Source organism: Danio rerio, chromosome 17 (genome assembly GCF_049306965.1).
Source record: "Danio rerio strain Tuebingen ecotype United States chromosome 17, GRCz12tu, whole genome shotgun sequence".
In the NCBI taxonomy this organism is placed as follows: Eukaryota; Metazoa; Chordata; class Actinopteri; order Cypriniformes; family Danionidae; genus Danio; species Danio rerio.
In genome coordinates this window covers 7,881,319-7,902,500 of record NC_133192.1, presented here as the reverse complement: position 1 = coordinate 7,902,500, position 21,182 = coordinate 7,881,319, and the positions used below count along the sequence as shown (strand labels likewise).

At 37.8% G+C, this 21,182-nt stretch overlaps 3 protein-coding genes across 11 annotated transcripts in view; 1 reads left to right on the top strand and 2 right to left on the bottom strand.

Moving 5' to 3' along the window:
- The window catches only part of afg1la (AFG1 like ATPase a), a 26,187-nt gene extending 25,154 nt beyond the window's left edge, over positions 1–1,033 (bottom strand). For all 3 annotated transcript variants that reach the window (XM_073927351.1, XM_073927348.1, XM_073927349.1), the window contains exon 1: positions 907–1,033. The gene's annotated coding sequence lies outside the window, so the exon portion shown is untranslated. The remainder of the gene's footprint in view (positions 1–906) is intronic.
- Positions 1,034–5,630: 4,597 nt separating this feature from the next.
- Positions 5,631–21,182, top strand: part of vsnl1b (visinin-like 1b) — a 42,811-nt gene continuing 27,259 nt past the window's right edge. Inside the window, exons 1-2 of the mRNA NM_001327943.1 lie at positions 5,631–5,772; positions 10,200–10,360. The gene's annotated coding sequence lies outside the window, so the exon portion shown is untranslated. The remainder of the gene's footprint in view (positions 5,773–10,199; positions 10,361–21,182) is intronic.
- smc6 (structural maintenance of chromosomes 6) overlaps positions 5,975–21,182 on the bottom strand; it is a 91,422-nt gene continuing 76,214 nt past the window's right edge. For 2 of the 7 annotated variants that reach the window (XM_073928076.1, XM_073928078.1), the window contains exon 28: positions 7,252–7,533. The gene's annotated coding sequence lies outside the window, so the exon portion shown is untranslated. Of the gene's footprint in view, positions 7,659–15,223; positions 15,271–17,155; positions 18,400–18,639; positions 18,825–21,182 lie in introns of those variants that run through there. The other 5 variants (XR_012393195.1, XR_012393196.1, XR_012393194.1 and 2 more) reach the window with 5 other exon arrangements.

Genomic DNA, 21,182 nt, shown 5'->3' with positions numbered 1-21,182 from the left:
TTGAGTCATAATAAATAAAGTGAAATGACACAGGGAATAAGTATTGAACACATGAAGATAACAAGGTGCAAAATGGCATAGAAAGTCAGGAGATCTGTCAGTATTGAGAGAAAAACCCTGCTCCCTATCAGTACTAATTGATATCAGCTGCTTTAGTCCTAATTGATGGCCTATAAAGGCTTCTCATTACTCAGGAGGCACACAGGAAAGACTTCATGATGGGTAAAAACAAAGAACTCTCTCAAGATCTGCGTAGTCTTATCGTTGAAAAGCATTTTGATGGGAATGGTTATAGGCGCATTTCCAGAATGCTGAATGTTCCTGTGAGCACTGTGGGGGCTATTATCCGGAAATGGAAAAAGCATAAGTTCACCATAAACCGGCCACGATCAGGTGCTCCACGTAAGATCCCTGTCCGAGGAGTCCAAAGAATAATCAGGAGAGTTCTCCAAGAGCCAAGAACCACTTGGGCAGAACTTCAGGAAGACCTCGCATCAGCGGGTACTATTGTTTCAAAGAAAACTATAAGCAATGCACTGAACCACCATGGCATCCATGCACGCTCACCACGCAAGACTCCATTGCTGAACAAAAAGCATGTTGAGGCCCGGTTAAAGTTTGCGAAACAGCATTTGGAGAAGCCTGTGGATTATTGGGAAACTATAGTATGGTCAGATGAAAGCAAAATTGAACTTTTTGGCAGTCATTCTACACATCATGTTTGGAGAAGAAATGGCACTGCCCACCACCCCAAGAACACTATACCAACAGTTAAGTTTGGGGGTGGAAGCATCATGGTTTGGGGCTGCTTTTCAGCAAGGGGTACTGGCAGACTTCATATTATTGAAGGTAGGATGAATGGAGAAATGTACCGGGACATTCTGGATAAAAATTGCTGCCATCTACCAGAAAGCTGAAAACGCGGCTGATAATACAAGGCAAGTTTGACTTCGACAAAAGCTTATTTCCCACACAAAACTGAAGTCCAAGCGCCGCCAAGGACGCTTTACCGGCTGCCATGATGATTCGAAATGCGGAAGCTTTATTTCACTGCGTCCTGAACAGCGGTGGTAGGCGTGGTTTCTACGCGAGACAGCATACGGCTCATGAATATTGATGATTTGGCGTGGCTCTGGGCTCAGTAAGTAGAAAGCAACGTCATACTGCCCTAATCTATATTCATTAGTTTGCAAAATTGCGTCATGAATAGCGGAATATTGGGGTTTTTGATAAAAGATTTAATTTTATAAATACATAACATAAAATAAAATAAACGATTTTGACATATTGTTATACATATTTTAGTCAAATCCCATAGATTTTAATGGTATTTAAAACATTTTTATTTATTGGAAAAAGCATGATTACTCAGTAAAATATACTTTACTTCTAACAAAAAACGAATTAATAAAACATAATAATAATACTAAAAGATAAGTTATTATTTATAAATGTTGAATTTAATTGTTTATTGTAAATGTAGTATATTATATATTATGAGAATAAAGATGCTTTAAAAATAATTTTATAATATTTACTAGATAAGTTGCCAGATTAATAAAGGGACTAAGCCTAAAAGAAAATGTTTGAATGAATGAATGAATGAATGAATTAAGATTAACTGAGAATAATCACATCCAAAATAAAAGTTTGTTTGATATGTGTGGGTGTATTATATATTTACGAGACAATATATATGAGAAGTTATATGTATATATATATATATATATATATATATATATATATATATATATATATATATATATATATATATATATATATATATATATATATATATATATATGAGAAAATGTTTATTTATATTTCACCATAAAATATGTATGTATATGATAAAAATTCTATATAAATATCCATGTAAAAAATTGTTTTGTTTCTGTGTATGTGTCACATACACATTACATATATATAAATATATAAATATAAATATATAAATATATATATATATATATATATATATATATATATATATATATATATATATATATATATATATATATATATATATATATATATATATGTATATATAAACACACACACACACACACACACACACATATACAGCGGGGAAAATAAGTATTTGACACATCAGCATTTTTATCAGTAAGGGGATTTCTAAGTGGGCTACTGACACAAAATTCCTACCAGATGTAGCCATCAAGCCAAATATTGAATTCATACAAAGAAATCAGAACATTTGGGGATGGTAGGATGAATGGAGAAATGTACCGGGACATTCTGGATAAAAATCTGCTGCCATCTACCAGAAAGCTGAAAATGAAAAGAGGGTGGACATTTCAGCAAGACAATGATCCCAAACACAAGGCCAAGGAAACAATGAAGTGGTTTCAAAGAAAGAAAATCAAGTTGCTTGAATGGCCCAGTCAATCACCTGACCTAAATCCCATAGAAAATCTATGGAGAGAACTGAAGATCAAAGTTTATAAAAGAGGCCCAAGGAACCTTCAAGATTTAAAGACCGTTTGTGTGGAAGAATGGGCCAGAATCACTCCTGAGCAATGCAGACGACTGGTCTCTCCATACAAGAGGCGTCTAGAAGCTGTGATCACCAACAAAGGCTTTTCTACAAAGTATTAAGTAAAGTGTGTTCAATACTTATTCCCTGTGTCATTTCACTTTATTTATTATGACTCAACTTGTATACTTAAATGTTCTGATTTCTTTGTATGAATTCAATATTTGGCTTGATGGCTACATCTGGTAGGAATTTTGTATCAGTAGCCCACTTAGAAATCCCCTTACTGATAAAAATGCTGATGTGTCAAATACTTATTTTCCCCGCTGTATATATATATATATATATATATATATATATATATATATATATATATATATATATATATATATATATATATATATATATATATATATATATATAATGTATATGTGACACGCACAATTTTTACATAGATATTTATATATCATTTTTATCATATACATACATATCTTATATTGAAATATAAATAAATTATTTCTCAAATATATGCATGTGTGCACATGTTAAATATACACAGTACACACACTTAAATAATATACACACTGGCCACTTTATTAGGGACACCTGTCCAGCTACTTGTTAATGCAAATTTCTATTTAGACAAACACATGGCTGCAACTCAATGCATTTAGGCATGTAGACATGATCAAGACGATCTGCTGCAGTTCAAACTGAGCATCAGAATGGGGAAGAAAGGTGATTTAAGTGACTTTTAACATGGCTGTTGGTGTTGGACGAGCTGGTCTGAGTATTTCAGAATCTACTGGGAATTTTACGCACAACCATCTTTAGGGTTTACAGAGGACCCAAACAAGAGGAAATATCTAGTGAGCGGCAGTTCTGTGGGCTCAAATGCCTTGTTGATGCCAGAGGTCAGAGGTGAACAGCAACAGTAACTCAAATAACCACTCGTTACAACCGAGGTCTACAGAAGAGCGTCTCTGAATGCACAAGTCATCCAACCTTGAGGCAGATGGGCTACAGCAGCAGAAGACTACACCGGGTGCCACTCCTTTCAGCCAAGAACAGGAAACTGAGGCTAAAACTTGCACAGGCTCACCAAAATTGGACAATAGAAGATTGGAAAAACATTGCCCTTTCTGATGAGTCTCGATTTCTGCTGTGACATTCGGATGGTAGGGTCAAAACTTTACGTCAACAACATGAAAGCATGAATCCAACCTGCCTTGTGGTGGTGTTATGGTGTGGGGGATATTTTCTTGGCACATTTTTGCCCATTAGTACTAATTGAGCATCATGTCAACGCCACAGCCTACCTGAATATCTTTATGACCACAGTGTACCCATCTTCTGAGAGCTACTTCCAGCAGGATAATGCACCATGTCAAAAGCGTGAATCATCTCAGACTGGTTTCTTGAACATGACAATGAGTTCACAGTACTCAAATGGCACCCACAGTCACCAGTTCTCAATCCAATAGGGCACCTTTGGTTGAACAGGAGATTCGCATCATTCGCATGCACTTGTTGAATCTATACATCAAGGGATTAAGGCCCCGTTTACACTAGTACGTTTTAGTTTTAAAACGGCGTTTTAGAATGAAAACGATCCGCGTCCACACTCGCGTTTTACCCAGCGTTTCTGAACTGCTCTCCGTCCACACCAAAACGCTGAAAACGCACATCACGTGACCACACAGACGCTCTCGGGCAAGCGCTGCAGCTCATGTACCCAGATGAGAGCTCTGCTAGTCGGACTTCTCATCAAGCATCTCCCGCTGGATCTAATCTCACTATATTTATTAAACGGGATATTTCATTCATCTTGTTGTCTTTATCTAACGACATATTCCCTGACTTTGGGCATTGGAATCTATTACTTGTTCTCAGGTAACGTGTTTTGGCTGAGCGCAAAGATAAGTTAATGATTAATGTAACCACGTACATTCTGTATATTGAATTATCACTTGCCTTTATTTCCTATAATGTATAAACTTATTGTATGTTATACTTTTAAAATGGCCATTATCGATTCTTAAAACTGATACTCAGCAAAAGAGAGGGGATGTTTCGTATTTTCACTGAAATTGAAAGGAGGCAGTTGTTATCGGCTCCGTTTTGTTATAAATATCCAGACAGTGAAGATGACGCTCATCTTATACAGCACGGCGCCTCAACATGTCTGCTGTCTAAGTTGCTAATATTAAAATGAAAATAGGCAGTTCCTTAAATTATGTTTACATTTTATTGTTGTGAAACAACGAAGCCAGGGTGATGTGAATGAAGTTATAAAGTACACTGTTCCCTTTGAAGATTTACCCGTGTCCTCGGTATAGTCTGCTTTTCCATATCAAACTGAGAAGAAGAGACTGCAGCCTTGATCAAACTTGCGAAGTCTGAACTTACACGGAGAAGATTCAGGACTGAACTGTGTGTTAGGCTACTTAATATTCAGGAAAGCCCCAATCAGAGAGGCGAACGTCTGCAGCCCCGCCTCCGTTTTCAGATGTCTCCGTTTTCCATCATCCACACTGAGACGGAGCAGCAGCGTTTCAAAATGAAAACGACCTCTCCAGCGTTTTCGAAACGCTCCGTTTTCGGCGCTCGAGAACTCCGGCGTAGTGTGGACGGTTGGCGTAACCGTAGCAAAACTTATGCGTTTTCAAACTAAAACGCATTAGTGTAAACGGGGCCTAAGGCAGTTCTGAAGGCAAAAGACGGTCCAATCTGGTACTAGTAAGGTGTACCTAATAAAGTGGCCGGTGAGTGTGTATAATAAATACTTACTAACTTACTATATTATAATACTTACTATATATGTTTGCAAATTTTCTATTTATAAAACCAAATTCTTACGCTTGAGAAGTATCTTAAAACGCATGAATAATAATCTAACACCTTTTACTCGTCAAATTTATATATTTTGTTATTAATGTAGTTTGTTTTCACCTTGATAAATAAAATAAAAAAATGTTGATTTATCTATTTAATGTGTGTAAAAAATTCATAATGCGTAAGACTGAATAATACAGTACACATCACAGACGCTGTGGCTTGAATCCCATCTCCTCTCGCCCTCTGACAGTGCATTATCCCCACAGAAGACCCGGGATCTGGATGCCTGTTACCATGACAACAGCGGAACCTGACGGATCAACGTATAAAAATAAGGAAAGGGAAGGACAGGAAATGCGCGTGCCCGGAGCAGAGCTGAGACGCAGCAATGATGCTAATTGTCTTCAGTTTTTAACATTATTTTGGCCATAGACTTAAAGGTAAGATGAGAAGATGTGCTCACTCAGTGTGCTAAATGAAGTGTAGTTGATAGGCGTGTGTATCCTGAAGCCTGCATGTGTGAAGACTGAAGAAACACACATCATCACAGCTAGACAGTTAGCTAATGCACTGCCTGCCTAGGTGATGAGGGCTAATGAGTCTAAAAATAACTTCGAAGAAAATAATCTGGAGAAAGTAGATACTAGAAGCTTGTTGACTTTATTTTGGAGCGTATATTTACATGAGCATCAAGTTAAAAGTCCAGTGAAATTAAAATAACATTTTTTAAAAGATGTTAGTATCAGTATGTTAGTCTTGAGGATATCGGTAAGCTAGTGTGCTCCAAAACAGTCACACAAATTCGTGTTTAGAAGATGTAAAACTGATATACAGATACATTTGGAAGGTCGTTGGGGCCAAAACGTCTCCATACGTGTAAAGCTTGTAGTTTGTCACTTCCGCCTAAATTGTTCAATTTTTTAGGCATCACTGCATACTTCAGGTTCTCAGGTCTGACCAATTTTCTGCATAGGTAATAAACATAGGGAACTACATTTAAAAATTCTTCACAACATTTATGATAGCAATTACACAATAACTAAATGTATGCAGACTGATGGAAATTGTTCATTCTGTTTAAATCATCTAGAGTCTTTGATTAATTTTTTTTTTTTATAAATGTCAACAGTGAAATTTTTTTGGGGGGAAGATCTATCATTGCATGTCCAAAAACAATCAGGTTTTAGATGTAATTTCACCCCCAAAGATTTTATTTTTTATTTTGTTTTAAACAATTTATATGAATCTTTTGATTTTATATGGTAAATTTCATATTCATAAATGCAGATTAAATAACTCTAAACCTTGTTTAAATGTTGCTAATACAGATTTTCATTTATATATAGACTCACTCCTATATATTAATAGCGAAAAATGTAAAAATACAATTATAGTGGCAAAGGAGCTGAAGTTAATTGATTAGTAAACTTGCTGTCAATTGGGTAGGTTAAATCACAATATCATTGTAAAGATCTCTATGTTGAAGCTGTCTTTTTATTTATTTATTTTATGTAATTTATATTTCAGTTTATTTTATGTTATTAGTTACATATGTATTTTTTGGATGTCATGTTAAAACTGAATATTTGCTGTTGTTTAAAAAAAATATTCTAACCAATCAAATGCTACCTAGTATTTAACATGCCCCACCCCCTTTCAGACGCTTCTCAAAACAAGACGCTTTTGGCTGTTTTTATAAAGGGGAGGGGTACATTATGTCCCGCCCTCTTTTTGTGTTTCAGTTGAGATTACAACAAACATAGAATAAAAAAGCACTTCAGGGGACCCTTAAAAATGTCAATAAAAGGTAACTTTTTGTGAAATTTTTTAACCATCAAAAGTTGTTGCAATAAAGATATCCTATTAAAGTCTCGTAATGCAAATTCAAATGTGTAAATAAACACCAGTAAACAATCAAATAAACTATCATCCATCAATTTAATTAAAAGAAAATAATCTCTGGAAATTGATAACAACCAAAGAAATCCATATATGCAAAGAAAACAGTATTAATTAGTTTACATATGAAGTTATGTGTATTAACGTTAAAGGAAACAGGAAAAAAGTATTGAACACAAGAAGAAAGGAAGTTGTAAAGAGGCAGTGAAAGCCCAGACAGCAGCTGAAATCTCTCAGTAGTTCTTCAGAAAGCCTCTGCCCTTCCTCAGTGTAAATGAATATCAGCTGCTTCAGTCCAACATCTACATTAGCAGGAGGATGAAGATGAAACCATTTAAGCAAGACAATGATCCAAAACACAACCAAGGAGACTTAAATGCTTTCAGATGCTATTTCTGTAGGATGGCCCTGACCATGAGGATCTGACCTGAATTTAATAGAAAATACAAAATAAAGTTCAGATTTGACAGACGAGACCCACAGAATCATCAAGATCTTTACACTCTGTTAAAGTCACACACACAAAAAACTCACACAGAGCAACGCATGTGACTTCATTCTCCATGTGAGGCGTCTTTAAGCTGCCACCACCAAAAAGCCTTTTTTGTAAAGTATTAAATACATGTCAGTAGTTTAGCGCTTTCTCCTTGTGTCATTTCATTATCACACACAACTCATTTTTCAGATTTCTTTGTTTTGTTTTATTTTTATGTTTGTATTTGGAATTTTACTAAAATCTGGTTCAATTCCATGTTAACAGCTCCTTTAGAAATATTATTCCCAGGAAAAATGTATGTATATATATATATATATATATATATATATATATATATATATATATATATATATATATATATATATATTTTTTTTTTTTTTTTTTTTTTTTTTTTAATTTTTTTTTTTTTTTTCGATGAACAAAGTTCAAGTAAACAATGTTTATTTGGAATACAAAACTTTTTGGAACATTATAAATGTTTGTAGGTAGCAATTTAATGCCACACTTGCTTAAATAAAGAACTGCAAGCTAAAATAAATGCACACCGTTGAAGTAATTATTAGCTCCTCTTTGAATTTTTTTTCTTTTTTAAATTTATCCCAAATGATGTTTAACAGAGCAAGAAAATTTTCACAGTATGTCTGATAATATTTTTTCTTCTGGAGAAAGTCCTATTTGCTTTATTTTGGCAAGAATAAAAGCAGTTTTAAATTTTTAACAAAACATTTAGAGGTCAATATTATTAGCCTCTTTAAGATACATTTTTTTCGATTGTCTACAGAACAAATGAACCTGCCCTAAAAACCCTAACCTGCCTAGTTAACCTAATTAAGTTAAGCCTTTAAATGTCATTTTAAGCTGTATAGAAGTGTCTTGAAAAATATCTAGTCAAATATTATTCACTGTCATCATGACAAAGAAAAAATAAATCAGTTATTAGAAATTAGTTATTGAAACTATTGTGTTTAGAAATATGCTGAAGAAATTTTCTTTCCTTTAAACAGAAATTAAGGAAAAATAAACACTGGGGCTAATAATTCAGGCGGCTAATATTTCTGACTTCAACTCTATGCAAAAAATATAGAAAAATAAAACCTAAAATAATTTTAGTCCAAAGTTGGTGGATTTAAAAACAGCATGGATTTACTACGTATTTGTGTAAACATCTGTGTAATGCACTTCTAAATAAAAAACTGGTTTACTGTGTTCATTTTAAAAGGTTTTATTTTCAGAATTGACTTTCACTGATAATTTTTTGAATTTATTTATTATAAAACTGACCCACAAGCATCATTTCAAGGATGCCCACTGAAAAAAGGATGCATTATTTCAACTTTATTTCTTTGATTACATTCAGCCCATATACTTGGTCTGCAACCGTTTACCTTAAAAAAGTTCAGTAAATCCAATGAATCGTTTTTTCAGTGTGTGACTAACAACATCATGTTTAATAGTTCATTCATTTTCTTTTTGGCTCAGTCCCTTTATTAATCTGGGGTCGCCACTGTGGAATGAACCGCCAACTTATCCAACATATGTTTTACGCAGCGGATGCCCTTCCAGCCGCAGTCCATCACTAGGAAAGACCCATACACACTCATTCACACTCATGTACTACTAACAATTTAGCTTACCCAATTCACCTATTTCATGAATTTAGACTGTTGGGGAAACCAGAACACTCAGAGAAAACCTACGCCAACACGGGGAGACAGCAAACTCCATACAAAAATGCCTACTGACCCAGCCAAGGCTTGAACCAGCGACCCTCTTGCTGTGAGGTGACAGTGATGCGCCCTCCGATGTTTAAAATTTTTTATACAATTTATTTCAATTGCTTAGTTGCACATGATTACACGATATGGATTTTCTGGAAGAATGCACTCAGCACAACACAAATAGTGAATTTTCTGATTCAGGGAATCATTACTTTCATCTTCCATCTTTACATCTTCCAGCCTAAACCACGACGAATGAAGTTCTGCACAAGACTTTTGGCCAGCGGAGAAATTAAAATGGTCGTGCCCAACTGAGTCTGGTTCTCTCAAGGTTTTTTTTCTTCACTCCCATCAGGTGAAGTTTTTTTTCCCTCTCCGCTGTCGCCACTGCCTCGCATGGTTCAGGATTGGTAGAGCTACGCATCGATGAATTGGCTCTTCAGTGTTTGAACTCTCAGTAATGATTAAATCACACTGAACTGAGCTAAACTGAACTGAACTTAAACACTAAAAACTGAACTACACTGTTCCAGTTACTGAACCACACTGTTTCAGTTACTATGACCATTTATGTGAAGCTGCTTTGACACAATCTACATTGTAAAAGCGCTATACAAATAAAGCTGAATGGAATTGAATTGAATTACTTTTCCTTGATCATGGGAATCACGGATGTCCCTCACAACAGTGTGGTTAGTAGCAGATCCCGAAGGCTTAATGAGCAGTGTCAATATTCTCTGTTTGTTGTCTATAGATCTGCCGCGTGCTCTTGTGGATTCAGCACAAAGGCCAAACAACAGGAGGGAAATGCAATCAGCTTCATTGAGCGGCTCAATCGTCCCAAACAGAACTGATACTGGACCACAAACACACTACCAGAGCTGCATCTTCAGTCTCCCTGCAGTGAAGCTTTCTGTAAGGTCATCATTTACTATGACAGGCAGCTTGATACACTCTAAAAAATAACTCAAGATCTCTGTTACCACTACATAGTTTAATACATTATTGTAACTCAAATATTCTGCTGATTAGATTAAAAGATTTAAGTTGCCAGAATAATTTTATTAAGTTTTCAAAACAGGAAAATATTAATAATTACATAAATTTAAAAATTCAGCTACTGTCGGCGCAATAGCCTAGTGGTTAGCGCGCAGACATATGGTGCAATAGCACGTCAGGGCGTCGTGAGTTCGAATCCCGGCTTGACGACATTTCCCTACCCTACCCCCTCTCTCTCTCTCCCACTCCGCTTCCTGTCTCAATACTGTCCTATCAAATAATAAAGGCAAAAAGGCCAAAAATAAATCTTAAAAAAATAAAATAAAATTCAGCTACTCAGTTAAAATAGTTGGGTTAAAAATACCCCAACACATAACCCAACTATAGGTTAACTATAGGTTATTATTGCGTTAGAGCGTAAATAAACGTTATAACGCAAAAGCAACATTACGCACACATATTAATACAGCTGTTCTGTGTCAGTTAAATCAGTTGAATGTTGAAATTCAAGATTTTTAACCAAACTGGTTGAGTTAATAAATAAATAACCCAATAAAGGTTTAAAGGGCGATGCAGTGGTGCAGTAGGTAGTGCTGTCGCCTCACAGCAAGAAGGTCACTGGTTTGAGCCTCGGCTCAATTATAGTTTCTATGTGGAGTTTGCATGTTCTCCCTGCATTCACGTGGGTCTCCTCCGGGTGCTCCGGCTTCCCCCAAAGTTCAAAGATTTGCAGTACAGGTGAATTGGGTATGAGTGTAGTGTGTGAGTGTGTGTGAATGAGTGTGTGTGGATGTTTGCTAGAGATGGGTTGCAGCTGGAAGGTCATCCGCTGCGTAAAAAAGTGCTGGATAAGTTGGTAGTTTATTACGCTGTGGCGACTCTGGATCCGGCCCGTGCAGAGACTGTCCAAAGCAATGACTGTAAAAAATATGGACGACGCGACAGCCCTTTTTCCCATTGAACGCCTTGAGGGCAAAACGCCTGCTTGACGGGCCCAAACTGTCGCAAAAGACTGCTGAAATTGGAGCCTTGACATGCGCAGGATTGTCTGATGGAGCCAGAGGAGGAGCCGCGAAAATGAGCAGAGTCGAGCTTCCAATCAAACGCTTTATGTAAAATCAACTACGCCCCCCGAACTTCTCAGCATGCGTTTGCTGTCATATCAACACAAATGGATGTAATAACGTTAACAAATATGAGGGTTTTATATATTCAATCGCGCCAGCTCCAGGCCGCAGCGCATAACTTACTCGCGGCGTCGCAGGCTGATTCCGGCTCGCATGCGGCAGCGCCGGCTCGCTCGGCCGCCGCATCTGGCTCGATTGACTCGGGCTGGAATTGGGTAGTGAGTCCAGGCATCCGGAGTAGGTCCAGCAGAGGTAGTCAGTCTGAGATAAGTCTCCGGCAGGCGAGAATCTAGCCGGAACTGTGTTTTGCTATCTGGGTGGCTAGGCGTGTATCAGCAAACTAATAAAGCCCGAAAAAAAGCCCTGAACTTAGCGAATAAACAGTGTTCCACCAGGATCATGTATGTCAGAAACTATAGTTTACTGCTGAACTCATTTTATCATGGTAAAATAACACAGAAATCGAATAATAACACTTCAGTCTACTTCAGTCTCCTGCCGAAGCTCAGACGCGCTGCTTTGAGAAACTGTCAATCACAGCTGTCAATCACGATGACACGCCCAGCATTAAATTACTGCTAAAAACAAACTGTTTACAAAAATGAAGATCTGCACCTATTTCAGCACAATAACCAGAGCCTTAATCGACCAGAACTATCTTTCGGGACATTTTATTGCAAGTGTAATATTTTTTTTATTTGGGCTCAAGTCTCCTTCATTAACACGGAGGAGGCGGGCTTTATGACTTGTACTGCAGCCAGCCCCCAGGGGGCGATCTAACTGCCGAGACCCTCACTCAAATGCCGGCTTGCGGCACACTTGGTCCAAAGGGCATGTGCAGGTTAATGTGAAGAGGGAGGGGGGGTGATGTTGTTGATGTCGTCGTCATCGCGCATAAACTAAAAAGGGCATGTGCACTGCACAGGTTGAGCCCTATGTGTGCACGTGCCTGCCCTGGATTAATAAAGGGACTAAGCCGACAAGAAAAAGAATGAATGAATGATAAAGGTTTAAATAACCCAACAAAGCACCAAATATTTTACCTAACTGCTTGAGCAGTTATAAATAACCCAATAAAGGTTAAAATAACCCAACAAATCAACAAATATTTTTAACTTAACCATTGGGTTAAATAAATAACTCAACTTTTTTTAGAGTGTACTTTAAAGGTAAATATATCTGTCAGTTACTTTAAAACAATATTTAACTTGTAGCAACCCAAAGAAATTGTTTTGGAGTTGTTTTGTATTCAAGTCCACACTCTTATGTTTTTGTTATTTTTTATACTAATAATAATATGAGACGTTACATTTTTTTGTTTTGTAAAACAATGAAAGACTGTGGCCTAATACAAATTAAAAAAATTCCCGGAAAACAAAAATGTTTAATATTTAAAAACTTAATATATGAAAACTTTAATATTACTATTATTTTATCCCTATAATATTAGTGACATTAATTAAAAAGCTGAATAAAAATACATGTACACGCATTTAAACAAGTGCATACATAGACTCAATGATGGGCTAAAAATCTGTGGATTTATGCAGATTCTGTGTGGGCCTACTTATTAGTTACTTATTTAATATGCTTATTAGCATACCTGTCAACCCTCGCGTTTCTCTCGTATTTTACACTTCAATCCCGCTATCATCCCGTAAAAGTATTTTCCCGTATTTTCAATCTTTCTATGAAGGGTGGCAATAATATATGCAACCCATACCACCGAACCACCAGGGGGCGCCCCTCTCTCTTAAATGTGAGTCTGTTCCGTGCGTTTGTTTAATTTAGGCACGAAAACACTTTGAAATGAAGACAAAAACGGCGAGATTCCTTTCCTTTTCATTACAAGTGCCGTTGCCCTCTGCAATTCGCAAAACAGTCATATAGCGGTGCATTACGATCATACCTGCCAACATTTGTCTCTAAAAATCCGGGAGACAAGGGGTGGGGGGTGGGGGATAGTTGTTTGCGAACTGAAGAGGGGGAGGGGTGGTGGTGGATTGTTTCGCAAGCTGAAGAGCGGGGGGTGGGGGCGGAAGGTTTTGCGATCTGAAGAGCAGGGGCTGGGGGTGTAGTTGTGTTGAAGGGTCGTGAAATGAGGGTGGGGGGGATGGGGGGTTCGCGAACTGAAGAGCAGGGGGGTGGTGGTGTTTGGGGTTTAGGAGTGAGTTGCAAACTTAAGTAAGGGGAGGTTCAATTCTGGGAGTTTTTCGGGAGATAGATCAAAACGGGAGACGGGTCTGAAATATTTTTGGTTTAGTCCCTTTATTAATCAGGGGTCACCGCGGCGGAATGAACCGGCAACTTATCCAGCATATGTTTTACATGGTGCCATATCCAGCTGCAACCCATGACTGGGAAACACCCATACACAGTCATTCACAAACATACACTATGTCCAATTTAGCTTACCCAATTCACCTATAGCGCATGTGTTTGGACTGTGGGGGAAAACGGAGCACCCGGAGGAAACCCACACCAACACGGGGAGAACATGCAAACTCCAGCTGGGATTCGGACCTGTGACCTTCTTGCTGTGAGGCGACAGTGCTAACCACTGAGCCACCGTGGGGAACATCAGTTTGTCAAAGTATGTGAATACATTCAGAAATACATTGTGGTATGAAGCTATTTGATATATTTTATAAACCTAATGTTAATATACATATATAAACATATTTTAATATGAAAAAACAAACAGTAGCGACCAATCAAATCACCAGCAGCACCTTGGCCACCACATTTCCTTTAAAACATTTCAAGCTAATGTTATAGTGTGTGCTGCGTTCCTCACCTTGTTTCTTCCTCTCCGCTCTGCAGTTCAAAGCGTCTGCTGCATTCATCCGTCATGCCTGCTATTGATTTCATGTCAGTCGACCAAGCCTGAGCATCTTCTTTAGTTATAATTAGACATTATGGCTGTTCACTGAAAGCTGGAGTCTACTATTGGCAATCACAGCCAAGAATTGTGATGTCATAGCACCGCAGTTTCCCACAATGCACCATTCCCAAAGTGCACCACTCACTGCATTCAATTTAATGTTCATAGTGCTCAGTTTCTAAACCATGCTCTGTTTCATTTGCTCAAACTGTTTTCTGAAGGTAAATTACACTCGATACATGACTCATTCATTCATTTTCCTTAAGCTTAGTCCATTTATCAGGGGTCACCAGAGTGGAATGAACCATCAATTATTCCAGCATATGTTTGACACAGCAAGAAGGTCACTAGTTCGAGTCACTCGTTCGGAGTTTGCATGTTATCCCCATTTTGGCATGGGTTCCCCATGGGTGCTCCGGTTTTTTCCACAGTCCAAACGAATGCGCTAAACTGTAAAAAATGTCTGTGATTTCAATGGTAAAACACTGTAAAAATGCTACAGTACAAATCCGTAACCTGGTTAACAGTATCAGGCCCGGATTGGCTAATCGGGAGGACCGGGAGAATTCCCGGTGGGCCGGTCTGTTTTTTGGCCGCGAGGGCCGGTGTCCCTAGCTGCTTGCACTCTCAGCAGTCACACTTTTTTCTTCTATTTATTTATTTGACCATAGCTTTACTCTTTTTAATCATTATTTTGCCACAGTGCCGCTCTTTTTATTTATTTTCTCGCAGCCCCGTGAAAAAAATGCAGCCTGCAGGTTAACTTACGTTAATGATGATGATGTAATGTAACTATCGACCCCAAACAGCGGCACCTTAGTGAATATAAGAATTCAAATAAAATGAATAATACACCTGCTCAATGAAAATCAAATGATTCACTACATTAATAAATCTGACATAACTTGATCAGAAATCTAAAAATAGGAGAAAAAGATTGAGCCATCAAAAGGAAAGTAGTGCTGTGTCTTGAGGGTCACAAGTCATTAGTTATTTTTTACTCTCACTGTAATAGCGCCAATGTGGTCCAGTGGTGAGCACATTGCATTTCAATGTCGCAGACCTGTTATCGAATCTCCCATGAAATTTTTTTTTTTTTCCGATTTTATTGTTAAGACATAAAATACTGTTAGGGCTGTTGAACATTTGAATTTCTAAAGCAGCAGTTTTCTTGAAAAGGACGTGATAGTGCCATTAGTAACTGAATTGGAATCAGTCGTGAACTGAGGTGGGCCGGTCTGGCTTGAAACTCCAGGGCTGAAAATGAGTCCCACTCCGGCCCTGAACAGTATGTTTCCGTAATATAAACGGCAAATAACCATAAATTTACTTTGCCAGAATTCTCTGCGTGGCACATCACTTTTTATGCATTTGGTTGACATTAATATGAATCTTTTAAGTTGTTTCCCCATCAGTTATGTACATTAGAGATTTATGTTACATCTAATGTTGATAAACAATGTTTATTTCATGACTTTAATTTTATGCGTTACCATACTGGTGTTTAGTAGCTGTGTGAATGACACTGAGCACCTTCTTTATGCTGATACTCTTTTCTAGTGATGGGAAGTTCGGATCATTTTACTGACTGGGATCTTTGAGTCACGTTCATCAAGATGAGCGAATCTTTTTTCGAGTCATTTCGTTCATTTGGTTCAATTTGCCAAAATATTATTAAAATGTTACGAATTGCTTCCAAACACATCTACACCTAGCCCAAAAGGTTGATCACACGACAAATAAGTCGTAAGTAGAATATAAAAAGGAGAAAATAATAATTCAATGTTTACCTGCTCTTTTGTCTATGAAGGTATTGTTGTTTCATTGCTCAGCTCACCTCTTCATGTCTTCAAATGTCAGTGGTTCATTCACGTTACACTGACAGTCACATATAATCTTAACCAATGTACACAGTCTGAGTCGATAGGAGCCATGATCGTTCGTTCATCACGTGACAGAATGACTCAAACCCGAGGACTCGAGAGATCAACGGATTCAATTCTTTTTTCGGCTCTAAACGCATATGATTGGCTCGTGATGAACGAGTGACTCAGACCCGATAGAGGACTCGAGAGGTGAGCGGATCAATTCTTTTTCCGGCTCTAAACACATATGATTGGCTTCTGCCAATGTGATGAAGACTTGAAATTAACGATACTACCTGCACAAATGTGCGCACGCGCGGATGAATGAATCACTCCCTGAGAGGACTCGTAGTTCCCGAGTCATATTGAAGATTCGTTCAAAATGAACGAATCGTTCATGAACGACCCATCACTACTCTTTTCTGCTTTTGGGAAAAGTTGATTGTGATGAGCATTGGCTCATTATGTAACTTCCTCATCACCTCCTGCATATGGATGTGCTAACGTGTCTAACTGTGTAACAAAAGATGTGTAGACGTTGATCATTCAAAATACAGACATATTAGCTCTATAAATTAAGAAAATACGGTAGTTTAACGTAAAAATTAAAAATTACTTTTACGGTTTGTATAGTGTTTTTTTTACGGTACAGTACTGGCAACCACATCTGCCGTTTTTTTACCGTAAATTTTACAGATTTACTTTTTACAGTGTATGTAGGGATGGATATCGTTAAGGTTTTAACAATATTACTACTTTTAGCAATACCACTTATTGGTTCTGTACTTTTTTATAGTGTTTTTTAATGGGAAAAAAAAACAAAGTAAACAGAATTAAAAACTTCCTTTTATTATTACGTTTTTAATGTAAAATAAAACTTCCAATTATTGTAAAACAAATACAATATTTTTTTTCTGTAAAAGAATGTACAATGGTTTGGGGGAAAATTACTCTGACAGAAGTCAGGATCTTTATTGTGCTCCCTGCTGTTGAAAAATACCCTCTTTGAGATGTTATGGGGTGATGCAGTGGCACAGTAAGTAGTGCTGTCGCCTTACAGCAAGAAGTTGGCGTTTCTGTGTGGAGTTTGCATGTTCTCCCTGCCATTGCGTGGGTTTCCTCAGGGGGCTCCGGTTTCCCCCACAGTCCAAAAGACATGCGGTACAGGTGAATTGGGTAAGCTAAATTGTCCATAGTGTATGAGATAGTGTATGAGTGTGTGTGTGTGAATGTGTGTGTGGATGTTTCCCAGAGATGGGTTGCGGCTGGAAGGGCATCAGTTGCGTAATAACTTGCTGGATAAGTTGGCGGTTCATTCCGCTGTGGTGATGAATATGATGCGCTGTCACAATGGCAAAGTAATGAGTTGGCCCACACGGAATCTGCGTGTGCAGAATTCCGGAGATTTCTGCAGATTTTTAGCCCATTATTAATTCTGATTATTTACTTGAATAATTGTGTAAATCTGAATTTATTCAGTTTTTATTATTTATTTATTTAGTTATGATACTCAGATGGATCCTCCCAAAATAATTCCGCAGAAATCCGCAGATTTTTACCAAAATTCTCCATAGAAATAGCAAAAAACATCCGCAGATTCCGTCTGGCCCTGGTAATGAGCTATTAGTTTACAAAGCTAATGTCTAAAACAATCTTGGTTTAGAAGAAATAAATTCTACGACAAAAACAGAAGTAAAAAAAAAAAATAAACAAGTAAATAACAGGGTGAGAATGTGGCAAAAATCAGGCTACCGCAAGGTTTTTCTTTTTCTGGATTGCTTTTCAAAACACTGTCGGTGGGGTTTAGGGAAGTGGGTGGATGCTGGTTTATTGGTGCTTTTTAAAACAATATCGGTTGGATTCAGGGAAGAGGGTGGGTGGGGGTGATCGGTTTGTCGGACAGTCAGGCGGTTGACAGCGGCCTCTGGTGGATTTACATGAGAACAGCAGGCGCGGATGGTGCTCAAGAAAAATTTGAGATCTGAAAAGCGTACACAGCGGACCTCTGATGGATTCACGAAAACAAAAACTGTAACAAAACGTAGCTCCTGGGATGTATTTGATGCTCTCCAGAAATGTCTACATGGGTACATAATCAGAATGAGCCTGGGTTGTTTTTGTCATATCATTTTTTACAGTGTATAAGTGATTTATAAAAATGGTAATTTGAATACTAAAATAATCTGCTATTTTACATAACCTATTAACTGTTTTGCATATGAAATTTCAGAATGACATTTGCTACTCATATGCTTCAATATGAAACGACACCAAAATGAGCAAAATATGTTGAAATTTAGCCTGGCTGAGTGCTGGTACCTGACACACATGTCGCTCTCTATGGCGTCTCTCATGTAATTGGCTTGAGTTCAGTGTATTCTTCAGTTGACTTCACTAAACCCAGCTGAGTCACAGATCCTGAGGATTATTCAGAGTCAGTGAACCCCAGTGATTCACTCCAACTTTCCTGTGGGTTTCAGTCATGAAGACATCAAACCGCTTCACTGCGCACAAAACATCAGAGCAGGTAAGAGCGAAAGCAGATCTGGAACAACAAGACTGGCACAAATTGATGCAACATAGAGTGTGTGTTACGTCTGAGAGGAAGCAGATGTCGTTTTCGCCTCTAAATCTGTATTTCCGCAGGCTGTCAGGTGTTGTCTGGTACATCAAGGATGCTTAAATGCAGGTGTTTGTAGGAAGTAAATCAGCTTTTAATGCAATAAGTTAATATCTAATGTTGTGTTTTTACTTCTTTGTTGTTTTTCTTCTTCCAATACTTTGCATTTGAGGAGTGATTTACACACACACACTCACAAAACACATGTACTGTAATTGGCCTGACTTTACATTTATTCATAGCAGATGTTGTTATCCAGGATAACAGACAAAAGCACTTCAAATCACCAGAGACAACAGCAATATACAAATGCCAGCTATAATTTTATTAGTGCTGTTAAATGATTAATCAAAAATAATCCCATCCCAAAAAAGTTCATATTAACCAAATACTATGTATCTAATGTGTCTGACTCCATCATGAGCTTGGAGGACTGCATCCATACATCTCTGCAATGACTCAAATCACTTATTAATAAAGTCATCTGGAATGGCAAAGAAAGTGTTCTTGCAGGACTCCCAGAGTTCTTTGTATTCATCTTCAATGCCCTATCCTTCATCTTACCCCAGACATGCTCAATAATGTTCATATGTGGTGACTGGGCTGGCCAATCCTGGAGCACCTTGACGTTGCTGGAGAATTTGCTCTCTCCTTAGGTTTGTAATGTAATGGGCAACTCAAATGTTTTAATACCTCAGGCTGTTGATGTTGCCATCCACTCTGCAGATCTCTCATACTAAATGTAACCCCAAACCATGATTTTTCCTTCACCAAACTTGACTGATTTCTCTGACAATCTTGGGTCCATGCGGGTTCCAGTAGGTTTTCTGCAGTATTTGTGATGATTGGGATGCAGTTCAACAAAAGATTTATGGGAAAAAAACTACCTTCTGATATTTTTCCAAATGATCAACTAGAAGCCCAGTTATTAATAGTTGGTCTTACAACTGGGATTGATAACAAGACTGTTAGATAAATAAACTTATATACACTCCAAAAAAGGTTTAGTTTTTTATTTAACCCAGTGGTTTAGTTAAAAATATTTGATGCTTTGTTGGATTATTATTATTTTTTTTTACATTTATTGGGTTATTTATTAATAACTCAACCAGTTGGGTTAAATATTTGGTGCTTTGTTGGGTTATTTTTAACCTTTATTGGGTTATTTATGTAATAACTCAACCAGTTGGATTAAAAAGTTTGAATTTCAACAGTCAACTGATTTAACTGACAAAGAAAAGCTGTGTTAATACGCATGCGTAATGTTGCTTTTGTGTTATAACGTTTATTTAAGCTCTAAAGCAATACTATTGTTGTTATTTAAATCAAATTACCTCTCCGTGTCGTGTTTTTATATGCGTTTCACCAGCACTCTTAATTATGGATTATACAAACTCAAGCTTCATAGCAGATCTGTATTACCTGAAATAGCTCGCAGTTTTGCTGGAATAGCTGGCAGTTCATTCCGCTGTGGCAACCCTTGATCATTAAGGGACTAAACTGAAGGCTAATGAATGAATCAAATAAACTTTTCTAGTCATCTCAACTTGCATCAATCAAACTGACTAATAATTCATTCATTTTCTTGTCGGCTTACTCCCTTTATTAATCCGGGGTCGCCACAGCGGAATGAACCGCCAACAAGCAAGTTTTTATGCAGCGGATGCCCTTCCAGCCGCAACCCATCTCTGGGAAGCATCCACACACACCTTCTCACACACACTCATACACTACGGACAATTTAGCCTACCCAATTCTCCTGTACCGCATGTCCTTGGACTGTGGGAGAAGCCAGAGCACCCAGAGGAAACCCACGCGAACGCAGGGAGAACATGCAAACTCCACACAGAAACACCAGCTGAGCCGAGACTCGAATCAGCAACCCAGCGACCTTCTTGCTGTGAGGCGACAGCACTACCTACTGCGCCACTGCTTTGCTCCCTGACTAATAATATTAAGCGAAACTTTGTATCACTTAAAAAAATGTTGAAACCTGATTAACTAATTAAAATACTTTAAAGCAGGGGTCACCAATCCTGGTCCTGGAGGGCCGGTGTCCCTGCAGGGTTTAGCTCCAACCTTGCCTCAACACACCTGCCTGGATGTTTCAAGTATACCAAGTAAGACCTTGATTAGCTTGTTCAGGTGTGTTTGATTAGGGTTGGAGCTAAAATCTGCTGGACACCGGCCCTCCAGGAACAAATTTGGTGACCACTGCTTTAAAGTAACATCAAAATATTTG